Source organism: Dendropsophus ebraccatus, chromosome 5 (assembly GCF_027789765.1).
Source record: "Dendropsophus ebraccatus isolate aDenEbr1 chromosome 5, aDenEbr1.pat, whole genome shotgun sequence".
In the NCBI taxonomy this organism is placed as follows: Eukaryota; Metazoa; Chordata; class Amphibia; order Anura; family Hylidae; genus Dendropsophus; species Dendropsophus ebraccatus.
The window spans coordinates 17,733,730-17,740,606 of NC_091458.1; positions in this window are offsets into that span (position 1 = coordinate 17,733,730).

Consider the following 6,877-nt stretch of genomic DNA (forward strand, 5'->3'; position numbering starts at 1 on the left):
ATTTCCCAACATTGTGTTTTGTATAATTAACATCCATTTGCAGCCATTAAAGCAAACACATCCGTCTTATATAGTTTAAGATTTCAGCGTTTCTGCAGACACCACATGGGGAAGATTTGCTGGGATATATATATATATATATATATATATATATACGCGTGATGCGGAATAAAGCACCTTATTAACTGAGCTTCTACTAGGCTGCTAGGATCACTCTCACCACTAGATGGCAGCTGACCACAACAAAAATATCATGTTTTTTTTTTTTCACGGATGTGTAAGAATTATTAAGAAAAACTTAAATACACTACATTGTTACACGAGGTCAAGTATTTGATTCTGCTCATAAACATTTCTAGGTGAATATGAATATTTTTCCACATTACAAGATTATTTTACACCTACAGATCTATAGGGATCTGGCTTATTGCCTGTTTACACCCAGTCTGCATTAAAAGCGAATGTTACCATTTGTATATGGAAAGTGCTAGAAAAAACATCAGACTTAGTTAAATCCGAGATGTGAATGATGAGGTTCTGCAACAGCTGAGGTGTAGTATGATGTTCTGCAGCAGATTGGGTGTAGGATGATGTTCTGCGGCAGCTGAGGTGTATTATGAAGTTCTGCAGCAGCTGAGGTGTATTATGAGGTTCTGCAGCAGCTGGGGTATAGCATGATGTTCTGCGGCAGCTGAGGTGTAGTATGATCTGCAGCAGCTGAGGTGTAGTATGATGTTCTGCAGCAGCTGAGGTGTATTATGATGTTCTGTAGCAGCAGCTGAGGTGTATTATGAGGTTCTGCAGCAGCTGAGTTGTATTATGAGGTTCTGCAGCAGCTGAGTTGTATTATGAGGTTCTGCAGCAGCTGAGGTGTGTTGTGAGATTCTGCAGCAGCTGAGGTGTATGATGAGGTTCTGCAGCAGCTGAGGTGTATTATGAGGTTCTGCAGCAGCTGAGGTGTATTATGAGGTTCTGCAGCAGTTGAGGTGTATTAAGAGGTTATGCAGCAGCTGAGGTGTATTATGATGTTCTGTGGCAGCTGAGGTGTATGATGAGGTTCTGCAGCAGCTGGGGTATATTATGATGTTCTGCAGCAGCTGAGGTGTATTTATGATGTTCTGTAGCAGCAGCTGAGGTGTGTATGATGAGGTTCTGCAGCAGCTGAGGTAAGTTATGAGGTTCTGCAGCAGCTGAGGTATATGATGAGGTTCTGCAACAGCAGAAGTGTATGATGAGGTTCTGCAGCAGCTGAGGTGTAGTATGAGGTTCTGCAGAAGCTGAGGTGTGTATTATGTGGTTCTGCAGCAGCTGAGTTGTATTATAAGGTTCTGCAGGAGCTGAGGTGTATGATGAGGTTCTGCAGTACAGCAGCTGAAGTGTATAATGAGGTTCTGCAGCAGCTGAGGTGTATTAAAAGGTTCTGCAGCAGCTGAGGTGTGTTGTGAGGTTCTGCAGCAACTGAGGTGTGTTGTGAGGTTCTGCAGCAGCTGAGGTGTATGATGAGGTTCTGCAGCAGCTGAGGTGTATTAGGAGGTTCTGCAGCAGCTGAGGTGTATTAGGAGGTTCTGCAGCAGCTGAGGTGTATGATGAGGTTCTGCAGCAGCTGAGGTGTATTAAGAGGTTCTGCAGCAGCTGAGGTGTATGATGAGGTTCTGCAGCAGCTGAGGTGTATTATGAAGTACTGCAGCAGCTGAAGTGTAGTATGTGGTTCTGCAGCTAAGGTGTACTATAACTATAGTAATAAAGTTTTTAAAAATCCTAATCACATGGGGGGAATTAATCAAGACTGGCATACTCAGTAGCAGATTATAATAGGTGCGCTATGGGCGATAGCCCAGGGCCCTGAGCTCCTGGGGGGCCCATGGACCCCCAAACAGACTTATACTTTCAGTGGTGTATTATCTCCAGGCTACAGTTCTGCCATGATTTGCATAAAAAGTTCGAAGTTATACGTTTTTTACTGCAATTTTGCACAAATCAGGGCAAAACTGCAGCCAGGAGACATATTGAAGGACCTTATCATGTGACAATGATGTCAAACAGGTCCTTTACAGGCTGCATTATGGAGGAAAAAGATTAAAGACTGCACCCGGCGTACCAAATCTACACCTGTTTCCAGCAGGTGTAGATTTGGATCATGATTGTAAATCATGATAAATGGGGTGTGGGAGGAGGCCTCAACTTCAGAGAACGGAGTATACATAGATGTCAAATATGTCTGAACCTGTATCTATCTCTCATACTAATATAGGATTTGTGAGTCTGATATCATCTACATAAAGATTTCCTTCCTCATCTGCACATGTTCCTCTTGTCTGTGTCTCCACTGTCTCTATACCCCTCTATCTCCTATGTCTCTATACCCCTCTATCTCCTATGTCTCTATACCCCTCTATCTCCTTTGTCTCTATACCCCTCTATCTCCTATGTCTCTATACCCCTCTATCTCCTATGTCTCTATACTCCTCTATCTCCTATGTCTCTATACTCCTCTATCTCCTATGTCTCTATACTCCTCTATCTCCTATGTCTCTATACTCCTCTATCTCCTATGTCTCTATACTCCTCTATCTCCTATGTCTCTATACCCCTCTATCTCCTTTGTCTCTATACTCCTCTGTCTCCTATGTCTCTATACTCCTCTGTCTCCTATGTCTCTATACCCCTCTATTTCCTATGTCTCTATACGCCTCTATCTCCTTTGTCTCTATACTCCTCTATCTCCTATGTCTCTATACCCCTCTATCTCCTATGTCTCTATACCCCTCTATCTCCTTTGTCTCTATACCCCTCTATCTCCTATGTCTCTATACCCCTCTATCTCCTATGTCTCTATACTCCTCTGTCTCCTATGTCTCTATACTCCTCTGTCTCCTATGTCTCTATACCCCTCTATCTCCTATGTCTCTATACTCCTCTATCTCCTTTGTCTCTATACTCCTCTATCTCCTTTGTCTCTATACCCCTCTATCTCCTTTGTCTCTATACCCCTGTGTCTCCTCCTCTCTATACCCCTGTGTCTCCTCCTCTCTATACCCATGTGTCTCCTCCTCTCTATACCCCTGTGTCTCCTCCTCTCTATACCCCTGTGTCTCCTCCTCTCTATACCCATGTGTCTCCTCCTATCTATACCCCTGTGTCTCCTCCTCTCTATACCCCTATGTCTCCTCCTCTCTATACCCCTGTGTCTCCTCCTCTCTATACCCCTGTGCCTCCTCCTCTCTATACCCCTATGTCTCCTCCTCTCTATACCCCTGTGTCTCCTCCTCTCTATACCCCTGTGTCTCCTCCTCTCTATACTCCTGTGTCTTGTCCTCTCTATACCATGTGTCTCCTCCTGGTTCACAAGTAGGTTGAAAGTATGTGTAATAAGGTTATGAAGGGGGAGATTTATCAAACATGGTGTAAAGTGAAACTGGCTCAGTTGCCCCTAGCAACCAATCAGATTCCACCTTTCATTCCTCACAGACTCTTTGGAAAATGAAAGATGGAATCTGATTGGTTGCTAGGGGCAACTACGCCAGTTTCACTTTACACCATGTTTGATAAATCTTCCCTGTCAGTTGTGTTTTTTTTTTTGCATGCAAATCAATAATGGGGCGCACACCCTCAGTAAATCCAGAAGGTTTTTCTGCAGGATAAAATAAAACCCGATTATCCCCCCGCACTAGAAGTGACCGTTTTTTAGAATAGAAAACATGTCAAAAAACCTGTCACTGGCACACAGCAGAGCCAGACAGAAAGATTAATGAAAAAAAAAATATATATATATATATATTAATTATTATCTCTAAAAAGGACTGTTGGGTTCTTAATTTTTTATTTTATTTTATTTTTTATTTTTTACAGAGGACACCTGGTCCTTATAGTGCGAAAGCACTGGATTCTGTCTGCCTCCCTACACTGACAATTTCCCAATGTTCAAAGCCTTACTTGGTCAGCTCTCCCTCCCTACACTGACAATTTTACAACGTTCTAAGCCCTACTCAGTCAGCTCTCCCTCCCTACACTGACTAACTACCACTGTGAATATTGCTGCCTAACTAAATTCAAATGCTGTCCCTGCTCGTGTCACTCTCCCTACTGAACGGCACAAGAATCAGGAAAGACTGAAAAAATTTACCTCAGGAATCAGGAAAGACCGAGAAAATTTGTTGTGTTTTTGTAGAATGTACGTAACGTCCGCAATGACGCTAATCGTATGGCCAATCACAGTATGCCTGTAATAAACATGGCTACAACATTACCTGATGTGCTCTTTCGTCCCCTTACGTCCATTGGCTCTTTCAAATCAGTGAACACAAACAATTAGCGTCATGTTCATACGAACATACAAACATTTACGAACGTGTTCGCTCATCACTAATCAGGTTAGATACTTCCCTTTAAGATTCTGTTCACATTAGAATCATGGATTCCAGTTCTACTAAACCCTAACACAATGCTAGAGTCTGGATACCAGTAAAAAGAACGGACGACAATGGAAACCTTTGGATCACGGTTGGGTTTCCATCCTGTTTTATAGGAACGTGACTGCAGACTGTGATGTTTCCATAAGAAATCCCGATGGAAGCTCCTTCCATAGAACTTTCTAGTTTAGCTGATTTTTCATCACTTTTTGTTTTGTTAGTTTCGCCGGTCACGTGATTGTATTTGACAATGTTTGACTTTGATCTCATTGTGAATGATAATGGTCAAACAGCAATAACAATAGGAAATTCTAGTCAATCATGTGAATTTCCAGATGTATTTCTCAAACAAGGTTGCATCAAAGCCATCAGCTCTTGCAAGATGAAATTCCACCGAACATGTTGTAAGTCATCTGTCAAGAATGGGGTTAACTAGCCCAGAAAGCGGCGCCCACCAGAGGACTTCATTAGCTTTATGTGCTGCTGCCGCGGCTTCATTTCCTCCCACCTGAGGCTATGATTTATTTATTTCAAAATAAGAACAAGGAGGGGGGGGGGGCAAATCACAACATAGCGGAAAATCCAAAGAAACCTGGTATGTCTGCTGTCAGTGAAGTCAGTAAGAAGAAGAGAGAGATACGGCATTTTATATTACAAATTATTTTTTACTAACAAAGGGTCTAACATCCAATAAAGCTGGAATTTGTCCAGTTTTGCTTAAAGCTTATGAAAAACCGGTGTTTATTTTTTGGTTGCTAGTTGGTTTTTGGCTCTTAGCTCCACTCCCTTCAATTACTTGTTACGGTAGCCTTGAGTAGCGTTGGTACCCACCCCCAAACAAACAGGCATTGCCCCCAAAGTTTGCAGGAAGAATAGACCAAAGTGCAATGGCTTAAACAGAATAACGTCCGTATACTCAAAATCTTCAGTGCAATACAATAGGAATACTTTTGGAATACAGGTGCAGGCAAGAGATAGTGGTATAGACTTAGTAGGTAGAAGCAAAAAAGGAGTAGAGAAGCATCTTGGGGGCCCTGTCCAATGTTGCTATGTACTCTGCCGGGATAGCATAGTAGAAGAAAAGAAGAAGAGAAGATGCTCGTAGATCCCTTTTCTGATCTGACTGCCTTATTCCCTATAGTGTCGGGTGACCCGTCCTGCTAGGGTAGTACGAGATCAAAAGTCCCTGTGCTGGGTTGAGCAGACTTCCCAGAATAGCTGTGCGTTACAATAGGATACATAGGCTTTAACTGCACCTTTGTCCTACTGAGGTCAGTATCTAGCTCAGGTATGCTGCCCTGTGTGGTGTAAAGAGTGTCCCAGATGTGGACAAGGTGATCCTCAGAGAATGTCCTTCCTCCTGAGGGTCCTAGCACTGCATGCTAGCTGACATTAACAGAACAGGATAAAATCTGTTTTCTAGGTCCCTGACAAGGGTCCTAGCCTAAGTAAGGCCCTGGCTTTACTGCAGCAGGAACTGTGTCTCTGGGTTGCTCTCTTCCTGACTAAACTGAAAGACTTCCCCACCAGGAACTAACCTCCCTTTTATAGGGGCAAACTAACCTTACTGGTGATTGGTGGGGCTGTGTGGTGCAGAGAAAGGAAAGCTTGGATAGGAGAAAGAAAGGAAGGAAAATACCTGCACCTGTGATAGGATAAAAACACATGTGACAAAAACAAGTTAAACTAATGCTTCCTTCAGCTGAGCATGCTAAAAGACTTACAGTGAAAACAGTAGCGACACCTAGTGAGGAAAAACAAACACTACTACTCTCCTTCATCCCCTTGTGAGAACCTGAGTGCGTTACTTTGCCCACGTGCATAAGAGACTTAATGGCACACCTGTGCGGGGACACTACAGTACCACAATGTACTAGTGGTTCAAGGCCTACAGCCCACCGATACCATGATGTTGTACCATCTCAATGTGTTTGGCTACATCTCTAGGTTTAATGGAGACCATAAACGCCATATTCATAGGGTAAGCTTCTTAGGGAGAATTGCACGTTTTGCTGGATGGATTTCAGGAGTGGGCTGTAGCCGTTCAGTCGCTTTGACATTCTCTCACTTGTTTCTCGTTTTAGTTCATGTTTCCTCTGGTCTTCTTGGGATCATTTCAAGTCACAGCTGGCGGTTGATGAATATATTGTCAAGAAGCAACTCTGAAGGCGGACTTTCCCGCTGGGAGTCCGGTAGCTGGCAACAGCGCTTCCAGGCACGATGGTGTTTGAATTTTAAGTGTTTTACCATTCTATGGTCGAGAAACTTTTTAATAAAGCTGAGACCGATCCCGTCCAATGATAGGTTATTTGGGGTGTTTGGTTTATGTGGGTGGTAAGGGTGGGGTAATTCTTCTGCCATCAGTAGGTATTTGAACAGGGTACACTACTGGGTTGGGGGCTAGCAACTGTGTAGAACCCCATAATTTAAAGCGACTCTGTACCCACTGTTCCCCCCCCCCACTACTT